Source organism: Zootoca vivipara, chromosome 10 (genome assembly GCF_963506605.1).
Source record: "Zootoca vivipara chromosome 10, rZooViv1.1, whole genome shotgun sequence".
NCBI lineage: Eukaryota > Metazoa > Chordata > Lepidosauria > Squamata > Lacertidae > Zootoca > Zootoca vivipara.
In genome coordinates this window covers 5,171,151-5,188,646 of record NC_083285.1, presented here as the reverse complement: position 1 = coordinate 5,188,646, position 17,496 = coordinate 5,171,151, and the positions used below count along the sequence as shown (strand labels likewise).

The following is a 17,496-nucleotide window of genomic DNA, read 5'->3' as shown; positions in this document are numbered from 1 at the left end:
AGAACAGCAGACAGGATAGGTTTAATTGGGGAATTTCCTTTCATGTTTTTGCAGCTAGAAAGAGAAATTTAGCCACAGTCTCTGTTTAACATTTGTTCGAATTTGCCAAAAGGTTCAGAAGTCCACCTGGTAAGTTTGAGAGAATGGGAGTCACTGATCTAATTCAGTTGTCTTTATATAAATTAGAGGCAAGAAGTACATGAGCCCAAAGAGTTTGTAACTGCCTCCCCACAAGGACAGAGATGTCTGGACTGTATTTGACACCCTGTTTTCTTTTTAGTCCAGAACTACACTACTTGACTAATTTGAGGCTGCATCTAAAAGCTGCAAAACTCCTCTCTTCCCCGGTAACATTTAATAATGAAAGATATGAGATGTTCTACAACTGGGTGGGTTAGCATGACTTGCTAAGACACTACAAGTGAGTGGTCTCTCAGAGAGGAGCTCAGGTCCTTTTTGCTGCTGTATCACACTAAACCAAGGTCTAAATTGCAACTCATGGTTCAGCTCTTTCTTCACTAACCATAAGCTGTAGCCAAGAGCGAACCTTGCCTCTGATTGTGGTTCATAAGGAGAGACCTCAACCACAAGTCCTGGTTCAGACAGCATACTAAGCCTCAGACTACACAGGAACACAAAAGGATCCAGTGAACAGCAAAGTGAAGACTGCAAGCTTCTCTCTGGGAGACCACACATTTGCATAGTCTCACTAAGCCAAGGCTGAGCTGAGCATGTCATACAAACCAGGATGTTATGAATAAGCATTTCCATTATTGACTGTTGTTTGCAGGAGTGAGGAAATTCAAGGGAATGACACCACAGCACCCATTGGGCACTACACAACCAGGCGCGTAGGAAGAGGGGGGTGATGGGAGTGCGCCACCCCGGAGAGCGTGATCCCGGTAGGGTGCCTTTGTGGCTGTCCCCGCCCCCAGAATGTGTGCCACGCCCCTGCAGGCGGCACGCCTCACCCCCAGAATTTGTGTATCACGCCCCCAGAACGCGTGCCACGCCCCTGCGGGTGGTGTGCTCCGCCCCCGGGACATGCACCAGCCCCGCCCTGCCTGCTCTCTGCCTGGTGCCAGAGCATGAAGCTCCGCCACTGTACACAACCTTATCAGAGGAAAGAGGAGCATGACGGCTGTTGCTTTTGGTAGCAGCTGCACATCAGCCATAAATACTGATGATGATGTCCTCAAGTCTTAGTGAATCTCAGTCTTGTTCACAGAAGTCAGACAATCAGAGAAATATACATCTGTGAATTCACATGTGTGCATGTAATTTCACGGCTGAGATATATGTTTACTGTTACCCTCCATTTTAAATGATATTTTTGGAATTGCATTAAGAATTGGCTTTACTGTATTTTGTTTACTGCTATCCTCCATTTTAAATAACATTTTTGGAATTGCATTAAGAATTGGCTTTACTGTATTTTAAACTATATAATTGTTGTTGTTTTTGCAGCCTGCCCTGGGACCTTATAGTGAAGGGTGGGTAAGAATTCCTATCAAATAAATAAATAAATGCTGAACCACCCAGGCTACCTTTGTCAGTTACATTGGAATATCAGTGACAAGTGATGTTGAAAACCCAGCTTTTTGTCCAACAGGAATGCTCAAATGCTCCACCTCTCCTGCTTTGCCCCACGGAGGACCTTAAGGCCCATAAATAGCAACACTTTAGAGGTCCCAGGCCCTAAGGAAGTCAGATTAGCCTCAACCAGGGCCGGGGCCTTTTCAACACTGGCTCCAGCCTGGTGGAACGCTCTGTCTCATGATGAGACCAGGGCCCTGCAGGATCTCATTTCTTTCTGCAGGGCCTGTAAGACAGAGTTGTTCCGCCTGGCCTTTGGCTTGGAATCAGCCTGATCCCCTCCCCCTCTTTCCTTTTCCTTCTGTGATGGAACCCCTATTTGGGGACTTCCCTGGCTTTTTTTCTGGCCCACGTAGGACCAGTCTGGCCTTGGTGAAGATTTGACCTTTTCTCCCCCCCCCACCCCAAACAGTTTTGATTCTGGGCTTCCACTGAAATGAGGCTGCATTTTAAGTTATATTTTAATCAGTTGTTTTTATACTTGGTGTTAGCCGCCCTGAGCCTGGTCTTGGCCGGGGAGGGCGGGGTATAAATAAATTTTATTATTATTATTATTATTATTATTATTATTATTATTATTATTATTATTATTATTTATTACTGTATCTGAGAGTATGAGTATGTGTACCCTCTACTTCTGCAATTGCCTTACTGCCTATCTAGTATGTTTTATTTATGCATGAAGGTGCTTTTATCTTATGCTGGTCTATGACCGTAATAAAGATTTGGATTAGCTCAGTAGGATTTCTGACACAATGCATTGGAAGGAGCTCTCATGATGCAAAATAACAGGAGGAATGGCTTCAGTACACATACACAAGGGCCTCCTACATACCGAACTGGGCTTGTGCCTCTTTCATCTTTTTACAAGTGCCTCTTTCTGAAAACGGAGAATGAGAGGTTTAGAAGTGCATGCAAGCTTAATGCCTATCTCTTCCAAGAGACAACCAACATGACGCGGCACATATATCTATTTTGCTGCTAAGTTAGAAAGCACCAGCTCCTTAAAAAAATTCTCATAACTCAGACAATATGTATTTGGATGTTAAGACAACCTATTTCCTGACACTCGGAACAATTTATGCAACTGAAAAACAGTTGTTTTAAAGTGTACTGGTTTTTTTAAAAAAACAACCCCTCCATTGCTTTTAAGGTGTGCACAGGTCATGCCCAGCCATATAAATTTAAGAAAATTAATTAATAAATCAAAATCAATAGTATTATTAAAAAGGTCCACCAGAGGTTGTATTTCCTGCGTCAACTAAGGAAATTTAAATTGCCCCAGGAAGTGTTGATCCAATTTTACAGAAGCATCATTGAAACTGTTCTCTGTAATTCTATTACTGCTTGGTATGGTACAGCCTCCAAGACAGACAAGAAAAGGCTCCAACGAGCTGTAAGAATTGCAGAAAGGGTAACTGGTGCTAGCTTGCCTACAATAGAGACAATCGATGCTATCAGAGTTAAGAAGAGAGCAGAGAGAATTGCAGCAGATCCATTACATCCCGGTCATCATCTGCTAGATTTACTCCCATCTGGACATCGCTACAGGTCTTCATATACAAAATCGGCCAGGCACAGGAACAGTTATTCCCCCTTGTGCCATTAAATTGTTACATTTGTAGATGTGTAGCTGAAGGGGAGGTCAATTATGGGTGGGTTTCTTTTAAGAGGGGGAAGGTCATCAAGTTGTAAGAAAAAGAAATATTCCACATTTTTTTACGTTTTATCTGTTTTCAACTTTGTACAGAATGTATCTTTGTATGGTTATATCTGAGCATATGTAGTTCCTAACTGTGAAGATCTTAAAGTGAGGTGTGATGAGGCATGGGGAGATGCCAAGGTAGTTTGGCTACCTGCCCACACCAGCTGTTTGAAAGCAACCTCAGGGGTGGAAGAAAAGAGGTGTGGGACGGGCTGTTTCTGCTTCATAAGCAGCAGAGGAAAACACACAGATGGAGGACTAGTGAAAGAGAAGAGCAGAAACAAATAGCAAAGCAAGATTCTGAGAAAGGGTGGTGTTCTTGTATGAATAATTGGATACAGATCAGCTGCCCTCAATTTTACCCAATGCTATGTTGGGTCTCTTCAGTTCAAGAGCAGCTCTAAGCCAGTTTGTCTGGCTGAGAACACACTAAAGTTTGTGCTCTTGTGGAGAATACTGCAAAAGGCAATTACAAATTTTATCATAGAGACTAAAGAAGTTGTCTATCAATGTTCTATACAGATCTTTTATTTGTAAATTTCATTTACAATTTAATTGTAAAAGGTAATTGTCACTGCGTCAAAGTGCCCTATTATATTTAACTTATGCACAGGAACTTTCCGTGCAGTTAAAACTTTAGGTGTGTAAAATTTTGTTTCTTTTTCAGTAAATGTTAATGTACCATTGACCTCAGCAGAATCAAAATGTTGTTCAACATGTTTTATTGATCCTGCTGTCACATGAATCAATCTTAAATTTAAATAACTGTATTTCCATATTCCCCTCTTGAAATTAAGAAGTAGTAATTATAGTTTGCTGCATGTTTTTTTAGCTAGGAAATACTAATTTCAAAATGCATACATACATAACTGCTTTTATTTACCAAGGACATTTAAACCATAAATCAAAATGACTCTCTGTCAAAGCTTGTTTTCACTTTCATACAATATAATCATTTTGATTGAACAGCCTACATATTTCCCTAATGATTTTTTAGCTTTTCCTCTGGAGAAATGAATTTTCTAGATTCTTGTTTGTGGAATGAATGCCATAACTCATGACAAATCAACTTTTTTCTAGCTTGTTTGATAATGAAATAGGAGGAACATGATGGATGATTTATTATATGTTCTCAAGCAGTATTGCCATTCAAAAGAAAAACATTCAACTATTGTTGTCATGTTCCCTTTCCCTTATTTATGTGAGCAACAATCCTCACCCTTTCCATTATCTATAAAATGATACTATTTCAATTTTATTTCTTCACATACTGGATAATGTTCAAGCAACACAAAGATATACCTGCAGAAACATATGTCAAAATTATATGCAACTTGTTTACCCCCCCCCCCAAAAAATGCTACAGAGTTTCATATTCATTTCTGCAATGCTGTATTTTGCAAACTACACTGTAGTATTTTTGTTGTCATTTAGTCGTGTCTGACTCTTCGTGACACCATGGACAGCATGCCTTCCACTGCCTCCTGCAGTTTGGTCAAACTCATGTTGGTAGCTTCAAGGACACTGCCCAACCATCTCATCCTCTGTGGTCCCCTTCTCCTTGTGCCCTCAATCTTTCCCAACATCAGCGTCTTTTCCAGGGAGTCTTCCCTTCTCATGAAGTGGCCAAAGTATTGGAGCCTCAGCTCCAGGATCTGTCCTTCCAGTGAGCATTCAGGGCTGATTTCCTTCAGAATGGATAGGTTTGGTTTTCTTGCAGTCCATGGGCTCTCAAAAGTCTCCTCCAGCACCATAATTCAAAAGGATCAATTTATGGTCCAGCTCTCACTTCCATACATCACTACTGGGAAAATCATAGCTTTAACTATATGGACCTTTGTAGGCAAGGTGATGTCTCTGCTTTTTAAGATGCTGTCTAGGTTTGTCATTGCTTTTCTCCCCAGAAGCAGGCGTCTTTTAATTTCGTGACTGCTGTCACCATCTGCAGTGATCATGGAGCCCAAGAAAGTAAAATCTCTCACTGCCTCCATTTCTTCCCCTTCAATTTGCCAGGAGGTGATGGGACCAGTGGCCATGATCTTAGGTTTTTTTTTTTTTTTGGAGCTTCAGACCATATTTTGGGCTCTCCTCTTTCATCCTCATTAAGAGGTTCTTTAATTCCTCCTCACTTTCTGCCATCAAAGTTGTGTCATCTGCATATCTGAGGTTGTTGATATTTCTTTGAGCAATCTTAGTTCTGGCTTGGGATTCATCCAGTCCAGCCTTTCACATGGTGAATTCTGCATACAAGTTAAATAAGCAGGGAGACAATATACAGCCTTGTCGTACTCCTTTCCCAATTTTGAACCAATCAGTTATTCCATGTCCAGTTCTAACTGTAGCTTCTTGTCCCACATAGAGATTTATCAGGAAACAGATGAGGTGATCAGGCACTCCCATTTCTTTAAGAGCTTGCCATAGTTTTCTGTGGTTGACACAGTCAAATGCTTTTGCGTAGTCAATGAAGCAGAAGTAGATGTTTTTCTGGAACTCTCTAGCTTTCTCCATAATCCAGCGCATGTTTGCAATTTGGTCTCTGGTTCCTCTGCCCCTTCAAAATCCAGCTTGCACTTCTGGGAGTTCTCGGTCCACATACTGCTTAAGCCTGCCTTGTAGAATTTTAAGCATAATAGTGCCAGAATTAAATAAAAATTGTCATATTTTTCAAGTTATAGAAAATCCATATTTTCTAATCCTTGAATTCTTTCTGCTGTTTCCTCACATTATATCTGATGTATCCCTCCACATAAGTGAAGCACTGTCCCAAATGCAACTGAAGGTGTTGATAAGTAATTTCGTTGTTCCCGCAAGGGGACAATGACAATAAAGATATCTTATCTTACAAGGCTGCGTGAGCGCTCCCAGATAAGTATTGCTTCCCCCCTTCCTAACATTTGAAAAACTTTGCCTACACCAGTGTCTTCACTTCCTCAAGTTCTTAACTTTTCTGTGGGCTTGGTAACTTAGAAGAACTTTATCCAAATCACATTTTACAGCATTAAAGAAATGTGTTGTCCTTCAGGTGTTTCTCCCGCTTGGGGGAACACTATCTGCAAACAGTTCCCATGTGCCGAAGAGAATATGATCTAACAACTATATGGGTAGGCCCATCCTCCCAATTTATTATTTCACTGTAATCGCAAAAATAAATAAATCAGAAATATATTCAGTCTTGTGAATTTACTTTATATTTTCTCATTTTCTTATATTTGTATTTCTAAGCGGTAAATGCCATTGTATTAAATTGGGCTTACTCCCAGACTTAATTGTAAAACTAATAGACCCATTTGTAAGGGATATAGTTGTGTGTCAAGTTTTCAAATTATAGTCTCATGCTCATTTGTGAATGTGTGTAGGGTGGAAGCCCAAAAGACAAGAATTGTTTAAGCCCAAAATGTTTTAATACTCTAACCAATGTGCTGCTACAAGTTTCGTCCTCTCCCACACATATTCCAGTATAACCCTTGCATAATGTTATGTCTACATTGACACTAACCATAGTTAATGCTAACACAATCCCCTTGCAACCATGGGCATACAAACAATTATGACAATCCTAGTTAGCATTCATCACATGTTTTGAACAACTACACCATGGTTTGAACAAAACTGGTCCTGTAGTTGAAGAGAATGTTTGGGGGGGGGGATGAAACTGCTAAAAGAGCTCATCCCCACCACTCAGTTCTAAACTAAATGAAAATCTATTATGGCAACCTGATAACTTTGCCATGAGTCCAAGCATATAGCTTCAATCCTAAAGAGGTTTGGAAAGCAGTGTTTTCTCATGGAACAATTTTTTTTTTGGCTGCATAACACATCTGAACCCAGATACAGGTAAGAGAAATGAGACAATTCTTGAACTCCACTGTGAAGAAAGTATCTCAGACCCCAGTCTCATGCACAACCTGAATTGATATACACTGGTAGGTTAAAATTCCTAAAAGTACATTTTCTTTTCATCTAGGTTAAATGGACTATTGTCTTCTGGGTACTGGACAAGCGATTGAAGTGTAAGCCAACTTGTCTGAGCTGGGAGGGAGGGGACGATTTCTTGTTGGCTTCTAGTAATAAAGCAGCCCTTTTACCTATGACAATATTTGCTTTGGCAGCTGTCAAAGCACATGCCAAATTTTTATCTTGTTCATCATGTGTTAAATTAGATTTATTGTTATTGTGATTCTTGTTTTTTGTAGTTGTTAATTGTTTTCTGTTTTAACCCATGGTTGAAACATTAAAGACGGGCCTGTGCTGCATTGAACAGTATTCGTTGCTCTGGGTAGAGCATTGAAAGGCAAATATGCACACTAGTTGAAAAGGTCATGTTTATGTGCATACTGTAAACCAGTTGTACTTCACAGGTAAATTGTTAGGAATGAAACTGAGCTAGTGGACTTTTTCTGTAGTATTTTAAAAGCCACTGCAGACTGTCATTCTACAGAATTTAAATATAAGTGAGTAATCATAGTTTTAAATTCACCATAGTACTTTAATTGTAAAGTAATATTTCCTAAAGGTCATCTGTCCATTCTTGTGGTCTTATTTTGAGCAGACAAGCCTTAAGTGCTTAGACGATTGTTCTCTAATTGCTGACGTTGAGCTGGTGCCCTGCATATGATGATTTAATTGGTATGAGGAGTGAAAGCTGATTAAGTTGGAGCTGAAACATGCAGTAATGAAACAAAAAAATAAAATACTCCTAATTAGGCAAATTAAGAAACTCAAACCTTTGAAAATGAAGGGAAAAGACAGAACTTGGAGAATGCAATCTAGCCATTTCAGTCAATACTTTATGCATGCTACATTTTGAAGAAGTGTCTGAATGTAAAACTAAAAGTGAGAGGGGGGGGGGTTAAAAGGGCCCTTGGATGCACAGAGCAAAAACTACAGCAGTTTTCAATAGACCTAAATTACCTGATTTTTAAGCCAGGTGCTTTGAACACACCTCTTATGAAGCCGAAGAAGAAGAAGAAGAAGAAGAAGAAGAAGAGGAGGAGTTTGGATTTGATATCCCGCTTTATCACTACCCGAAGGAGTCTGAAAGTGGCTAACAATCTCCTTTCCCCTCCTCCCCCACAACAGACACCCTGTGAGGTGGGTGGGGCTGAGAGACTTCAGAGGAGTGTGACTAGCCCAAGGTCACCCAGCAGCTGCATGTGGAGGAGCGGAGACCCGAACCCGGTTCCCCAGATTACGAGTCTACCGCTCTTAACCACTACACCACACTGGCTCCCACAGGTTAATTTGTCAAATCAGTTTAGGTAGGCACTAGCAGTCAGTGTGGTCAGGTGGAGTCACCCCCTCAACACAGGCGTCACTGCAGTTTACCTGGACAGGGAGTGGGGCAGCAAGGTGTGTGTGTGTGAGAGCTGAAGTACTGTTGGATTGGCTCCATCAGCACATCTGCACAGCCCTGACCTAGCTGATGTCCTGCCCCATCCACATCAGCTGCAGCAGTATGGTGCTTGAAGGCCCTCTGTGTGGTTCCACCCACCAGTATGATGTGTCTTGCTGGAAGAACTGGCCATAATTCAAATACTAGAGCCCCTGAGTGAGGCACTTGAAGCTTGAATTATGAACACTGCTACAGCAAACATTTTTCTGCCCAAAATGGAGCTCACTAAGGGCAATAGTTTGAAAGGCATTGCTGTAATTTTCAAGCACCAATATCTGTCTTCATCTATTCCCCAGCTATAGTGTCACCAGAAGAAGGCTGCTTCACCCGACTCTCTGGTAAGGCTGACCCTCTCCAGGAACCTCAACGTAATATGTACACTTAAATAATGCTAACCAATACCTAAAATCAATTGAATTTTGGTGGGGGAAATGTTTTATGCTTACAATTGATATGCATGTTTGAGGAAACTAGTGAGCATTCCACTGAAGCTAGTGAGATGCTCCGAATTATACCTTTAATTTCAGATTATGAAGATCAGCAGTTTCTTCAGGTTTTATCAAAGTCTGTATAAATCTTGCAGGAGGGAATATATACATAGTGCTTTTATTCCTGTGGCTGTATGTTATGTTAGCAGGCCAATTCCATAATTCAGTCACAATTCTGTGCATGAACATAAATTACTATAGATAATGAGCATAGCTGCCAAGTACCCCGCTTTCCCTGGGAAACACCCGTATTTTCTTACCGTTTCCCGCAGGTGTCCCGAATGGCAAAATACCCCGTATTCCCACGGATTACGGAGCTCCTGCTGGCGGCCATGTTCTTCAGGTGCCGCGCTGGCACCGGAAGTCGCTTCTATGCACTTCTGGACATGCGTAGAAGCGACTTCCGATGCCGTTGTGCCCATTTCCAAAATGTCTGCAGCGCCAGAAGTCGCTTCTACGCATGTCCGGAAGTGCGTAGAAGCGACTTCTGGCACTGCAGACATTTTGGAATGGGCACAGTGGCATCAGAAGTCGCTTCTATGCATGTCCGGAAGTGCGTAGAAGCGACTTCTGGTGCCGCGGCGCTGCTGATCCCAGATTTTTCAATCCGGAACTTGGCACCTATGATAATGAGGAATGGCCCACCTAATAATCTGAGTAGAACGATACTTTACAGAATGTGGGAATTTCTGCAAGCTTTAATGATAGAATCCTGTTTTCATAATTTTTCCAACCCAAAACTAACTAACTGCAGGAAATGGGTACCCAATTTCAACTTTTAACAGGCCAATACTTTTGGCCAACAGCAGACTGTCATGGATTCCAGCTCAACTTCACTCCCTCATACATCGTCTGATCTTGCAAGAGGTCCTCTTGCATTAACCATCTGTTCTGACATTAAGAGAGAGAGAGAGAGATGCATCAGTTCACTGCTCTTTGGGCTGCCTTATTGCTTTCCTCCTTTTCTCGTGATACAGCAGCTAACAGTTTTATATTATTTTATAAAAAAGGGAAACCTTTGGTCTTCTGGATGTTTTCCCAATGCCTGTTTTGCTGTATGCCCAGCCATGTGTAAGTCCCAACATTCACATCTTCAAAGATATAGTTCCACTGGGAAGGTGTTTGTTTACACTCGGCTACCCATCCTGTCACATTCAGCATTTGGAGCTCAGTAGGACAGACATTAAGCTTGAAAGAGACCAAACAACTTGTCTGTGGGTCAACTCAACAGTTAAAGAATATTGGCTTTATTTCAAAGCATTAAGTACTTACACAAAACAAACTACTTTTAGTAAAAAGCAAACTGCATGTGTCATCCAACGATACACATGTTACTGACTGAGTTAAGTAATAGGCTACAGTAACATAACAACATACCTCACAAAGGGTGCAGCTGAAGATTAAAATGAACAATGGCTCTTTCAGTTTGTAAACCTGAAGCTAAGTTTTCGATGAGCATTGGCTGATATTAGCAATATCACACAGCAAGTATTGAATATCCAATTTAAAAAGATTACTTGAGTTTTCATTTAAAACTTTTGAATGCTAACCAATCAGCCACATTTTAATTGTGTTCCAAATGGACAAATAATTAAGAACGTTCTAACACAAGTTTATTTTTCAGCTTAAATTGTGAGCCTATTATCCATTCACTCACAAAGAAAAAGAGAAGAGACAAAAAAAACCAATCCACCAATTCTACTGTATATTAGAAAACAGCAGTGGTCAGACTATTTGGTATCTTAATTACCGTACCAGAAATATCATTAGCTTTGTATACTGGAAAAGTTTTCTTTTATTACAGCTATAATTTTATTTGCCAGCACTTGAATTGCACTGCAAGATAAATTGCTGTGTACTCAAAATTTCTGAGAGGTAGTTAATATAGTGACTTGATTCATTATGTTTCCCCTTACTATTTATAGATAGAATTAAAGTAGCTATTTTTATACATTTATTGTTCCATTTGTCACAAGTTAATCAGAAATATAATCCGTGAATGGTGAGGTTATCAGGGAATCATGGTTGGGGCTTTCCAACAGGAAAAACGTAGCTTTGCACGGTTCTACAGATCAAAGCTTTTGACAACCTGATGCATTTAACCTATCAAGGTCAGGTCCAAATCTAACAGCAAATGCAAACATTCAGAAAACATGTCACATGCCTTCTAGGACACTCTGTCTCTTCAGAATGTAATGATCCCTCCATGAGGAACTCTTTGTGCATGGAGCTCTAGCCTACCATTCTTCCTACGTGCCATGCCCCACATACAAGACCTTCCCGATTTGAGGAAAATTCAGAATATGTGGCAATCCATGTATACCTCAATATGAGGAAGAATTCAAAACACGTGACACATACCCCTCCACATAAAAACCCTTTATATTCTGAAGTGCTTCTTTTTCAATCAGCCCCCACAGAGCTAAAATTCCCAGCACCCTTCACAAACCAGTTACCAGGATTATTTGGCAGGGAGCAGGGAGGAATTATGACTACTATAGTGATATAAAAGTGTTTTACACATGTGGTGTGGATGTGACCAATTAATCTGGTTCTTTCATCCACAATAATCTTGATTCTCCATCAGTTTCTGGAACAATCAAGCACCATTCTGGCACCTTGACTCATTGCTTTCTTCCAATATTCAGGTGTCCCTCACACTGATTCGACAATCCCTCCCATCAGTGTTACTTAAGCTTGCCTAACTTCCAAGTTGCTCTAGAGCAGACTTACACAATTTGTGACCCACCAAGATGTAGCTCAGGATCCATATATGGAGAACCACCATAACTTGATAATTTCTTTCCTGGGACCACAGAAATAGGGTGTGTGAGAATTGATAATACATCAGAGGTGGACTATTTCAGCTTGGCATATCACAAGTTATGTTGGCCTGCTGCACAGTGGATTTAATGTGAGTTTTCTAACTGGTTTTTCCCAGTTTGGAGTAGCAAGTTATTTCCTTGCCTGGTTTTTTTAAGTTGTTGTTGTTGTTGTTGTTGTTGTTGTTGTTGTTGTTGCTGTTGCTGTATAAATCTGTGTTTCAATCATGTTAGAATGAAATTTCCTAGCACCCAGGGATGGTACTTTTGTAATAAATATACTCCCTGCTCTTAATCTGCAAATCCCTCCAACAAATATTGGAGGTATAGGATGAAATTTTTGAGGAGGAAACATTGGGAAGCCTACCAGAAGTTCATGAATAATCCAGAAATGATGTTGCATCTAAATTTGTAATTAAGAGCTCTTGGAATTGGAACTTAGGTTATTTTTTAAAGGGAATTGTAGTGCATAAGAAGGGGTGCCGAATGAAAAGCTTACCTGGGGCTTCATTGAAATTTTCATTAGACATACATTTTGGGTTGAAATATTGTGGTTCACACATTTGGGAATGCTCATGAAACCTGGTTGGACACCATTTTCCATTTGATCCACTGAAGAATCCAGCACTTTCTGTGCCATTAGCTCCGTGCTGCCATTTCAAATGCAGCCTCAGTTGCTGCTGGTTGGTTTCCTAAATTATTATGGCCATTACACCCAGCAGACATAATGGAGAGGGGGGAGGAATATTCCAAACCAAAACGGCTCACAATTGTAAGACAGCATCTGAAAGGTTTAGAGAGCACAAAACTGTGCTAAATTAAGAACTCATTGTTGTGTCTCTGTCCTTTAGGGCAACAGCTATGAGCATTCTTAGAACCAATGGATGCTTCTAACAGGCTAATGCTACCACGTAACTCTGTTTCTAAAGCAGTCCAGATTTCTTCCATATCTGCTACAGTGGCTGTGTTGGATGGGCCTCACAAGAACAGAGTCAGAGCTTTTCTACTGGTGTGACCTTTCAGCAGCCCCATCAGCCATATGGTTTTTCTGCTTAGAGACACACAGGAGTGACCTCTTTGCCATAGCATTAGGATTGCCTGAGTGGTACAGAGAGCTGAATGGCCAGAGAACAAAAGATTGACAGAAATGTTTGCAGTGCTTCTCTGAGTTCAAACAGAAGTAAAAAAAAATGTGGGTGAGACAGGAAAAAGCATGTAGCTTTGAGATTTTGAAGGGATTAAAAAATAAAATAAAATGTCAACATTCTCCTTGGGAAGACACTGCCTCAGTAGATCCAGTGGACCAGCTTCCACTGATGGTAGCATGCCCAGTGCTTGACAACACCCAAAGTTTGCAGTTCTAGGAAATGGAAAGAAAAGGAAGGTGATGTAATCCTATCATAGTCCACCATACATTTTAGACCAGGCATCCCCAAACTGCGGCCCTCCAGATGTTTTGGCCTACAACTCCCATGATCCCTAGCTAACAGGACCAGTGGTCAGGGAAGATGGGAATTGTAGTACAAAACATCTGGAGGGCCGAAGTTTGGGGATGCCTGTTTTAGACACTGTATATTTTCCTGTGCTTTTTTACTCTCTGTTACCAAACTTTATATGGTGCAATTTGTTTACTTGCATAGTTCTGTATTTTGGTTGCAGATTAACATGTTATTGTTTGTAAGGTACCCAGAGAACAAACTTATTGAGAGGCATATAGATGCTGTTACAAAAAAATTAACTAAATGCATGGCTGGTAGGCTGCTTCAGCTTGGTGGGTCACAAATTGTGCAGGCTACTTTTGATGAAAGACCCCAGGAATAGCTCCCATGCAAGCATGGTCATTGCTTCCTATACTCCTCTGGTAACAGGGATGTAAGGGGGAGAGATTACAGAGAACCTCCCCCTCTCATCAGGAGCAGTTCGTCCCCAAGCAGCCATGAAAGTGCGGGGTCTGAAGGGGCTAGTCAGGAAGCGGAGAGAGAGAGCCAGGTCTCCGGCAGCATGGGAGAGCCCCTGCTCCACAGGCGGGAAGAGAGAGAGACAGAAAGGGGGGAGAGGGAAAAGACGGAGCACAGACCCTTTTCCCCGGCACCGGAATTAAGGAGAAGGAGAAAGGGGAGGAGATTCGCTGTCCCGAGACTGCTATGTTGGTCCAAGTCGCGAAAAGGGGCAGTGCCGGATTCTGAGACGGAGTAAGCGGACATGAAACCGACAGCTCACCACACTGTAAATAACGTGCACCAATGAAGACTCTTTTAAAGACAAGTATGTGGAAAGTCGTTACTCAAGAGTAGCCGTAACAACCTCTGACAATACGACTCAGCGACTTCTGCTAGTGCTGATGTCTCCTTGGCACTGGTTTTACTGTTGTGAGAAAGATACCCCATCAAGGTGATCTTCCTATTTCACATATTTCCAGAGCAGCATGGGGAAGAGACAAGCAAAATTGGCCATCATGCTGATAAGTTAAGAAGTGGGACTCCTCCGTGGACTCTGTGAGCCTGTGAAGAGGAGGAAAGCAGCTGAGCTCATTAGCATGGCAGAGAGAAAACCTGGGCAGCCGTACAATGAGGGAAACAGCTAATCAACAATTCCTTTTTAAAGGCAGCCAAAGCAAAGAAATTCTAAACGCACAATTAAAAGTTATATCACTGATGTTCCACTAATGAAATGATGACTTAATTGCAGTGTTCAAATACAAATGCAGATTTTGGAAGATAATTAAGTCTATTTTTGCCTTCTCTGTCAATCTAGTGGACATCAACAATGCCTAGGTTTTCTTAATCTGTACTCAAGATATCCAACAAAAGACAACTTCAAACAACTTAAAGAAGAAAGCTGTGGCATATTTCCAGTGATTATTTTCACTAGGGAGATCAGCCTGCACAACTACATTTTTCATCCAGGGATGATCAACCAACAAGCTAGTTACAGTCTTAGTCATCTTCAAGTTGTGCTCTGTGGTAACATAAGGTTATCTATCAGCTTATCATAGCTCAATTAAGGAGAAAACAAGCTTGATAAGCAATGTTCTTTGAAAGAGAGACTGCCTTTCACTTCTGAACCTCTACTGCAGTTTTTTTTTATTAAAAAGTAAACTTTATTGATTCATTTTTAAAAACAATACAATAAAAAGAAATCGATACATTTTCTTTTCGGTTCTTGTTACAAAATTTACACATCAAATATATAAGTAAAATCCACTTCCCAACTCTTAACGTATCACTTACTTCATATACTCTCCACATTCTTGCGTTACCATTTTCCTAAAGTCTATCATAATTATATAATTCTTTCTTATCACATTCCTTTTGTAAATCCCCTGTAGTCCTCTAGCTTAAACAAACCTTTAATTCTGTTTTAATATTTTTCTTCCTAAAATAATCATCTACATATTCCCATTTTTTAATCAATTTTTGTTTCGGTACATTTCTTATTGTGGCAGTCATTTTGTCCAAATTCATGAATTCAACAAGTTTTATCTGCCATTCTGCTACATTAGGTGCCTCTTCCTTTTTCCATTTCTGACCTATCAATAATCTTGCTGCTGCACATCCATAAAGAAAAATGATTCTTCTATCCTCAGGAAAGTTTTCTGGTAGTAAACTTAACAAAAAGTATTCTGGTTTCTTTTGAAAAGTAACCCTCACCATCTTTTTTAGTTCTTCATAGACTTCTCCCCAGAATTTATTAATTTTGGTACAACCCCACCAGCAATGTATATAATCTCCTATCTTACTATGGCATTTCCAACAATTTTTATCTCCATTTTTATATATTTTGGCAATCTTATCTGGCGTAAGATGCCATCGATATAACATTTTCATCATGTTCTCTTTAATTCCAGCGCAGGCTGTGAATTTCATTGTTGTTTTCAACAACCTATCCCATTGGGTTTTGTAAATTGGTTTACCCAGATCTTGTGCCCATTTGGTCATTACGCATGAACCTCTACTGCAGTATGGTGCTGCAGAACATTAGGCTTCATCTCGGTCAAACATGGGCAGGAGGTAGATTATGGTCTGTCAATCTTCCACCTTGTACCTGCCGATTCATGGAATTAATGCTAGGTGGACCTTAGTCTGATCCAACAGACTCCATAAGCCCTAGTTTGTAATGTGAAGTTCTGAAGCAGACCCATCAATTTGCAAAAACGCATTTAAATTTTTTATTATAAAAATTGTTATTATAAAATTTTATTATAAAACCTATAATGAATAATGGAATAAGAATATGCAGTACTTTCTTCATTGGTTCCCATATTGGCAAAGGGACCATCTTTGCAACCTAATTAATTAGAATGATAATGAGAACTTGCATTTCTTATCAACTTCCTATTCAGTTAGTAAATTTTAATCTAACACCAATTTTCTGCTTGGAAAAATTACTGCTTCTCATGCACTATAGTCAGTGAGAGATCATGAATTTTAAGAAGTAAGGACTGTACATATTTTGTTAATAAATATATATTTCTCAGACACAGTACTGGGGATGTCTGTTTTCTTTTTTTGTTAATATCACTGGTGTAATTTTACTCTATGAGCAACAAAATTTATGCTTTGCTTAGATGGTAAAATTTGGAAATCACATTTAAAATACACATTCTCTACCACTGAAGTACACTTGCCTACAATACAAATTTCTCAGACTACAAACCAGCCTAATAAGTGTCCAAGAAACTGGAAAGCTTTAACTTCATTTGTTCGTATATGATGCCAGCCAGTTTAATATTCTGCATGATGAGACATCTATATAAAGAGGCAGGCAACAAAACCCACAAGTATTATACACTGTGTTGAAATAACAATAAAAGAGTAAATCTTTGCTTTGTTCAGTATTATATTCTTTATTATGAAGACCACAAATAAAGACTGAACGACATATTATGAGCAAAGCAAGTCTTCCTAATTGTGTATATTTTATACTATTATTCAAAACTAATTCATATGGTTAATATTCAGAAAACAGCATGCAGTTTTCTGTTACCAGTTTCAGAGATCAATCAGCTGCATGCTTGAGTACAGCTTTTATCATAGATGTCAGAGGCTGGTTATCTTACCACCAGACAAAGAGATGTAAGCTGGAACAGGATAAGAATGATCCATAACATCTGGAAAGGGTGGGGACTGCAGGAACAGCATCTACTGTATAACAAGCAGTGAAATCAGGGGCAGGTTGTCATGTGAAAAACAAAGCACTATCACACCTAAACTGATACTATACATTGTACCTACCGTAAGTTACCTCCTGATGCTAACCTTATTATTTTCCTTAAAAAGGATAAGTAATGTACAGTATATATGTTTGTGCAATTTACCTGTTAAGTGTCTTATTTACTGACAGCCCAAACAGAAACACTTCTTAGCTTTCCCTTCATTTGGGGGGGGGGGGAATCTTCCTTTAAGTAAATATATTGTTTATTCCACTCTCTAATATGCACAACCATGTAAAATTAAGTTTTATTTCTAAATGATAACAAGACTTATGGGAAAA

At 40.0% G+C, this 17,496-nt stretch overlaps 1 protein-coding gene across 16 annotated transcripts in view; it reads right to left on the bottom strand.

The window, feature by feature from the left end:
* MAGI2 (membrane associated guanylate kinase, WW and PDZ domain containing 2) overlaps nucleotides 1-17,496 on the bottom strand; it is a 587,732-nt gene that overhangs the window by 393,507 nt on the left and 176,729 nt on the right. The window lies entirely within an intron of this gene.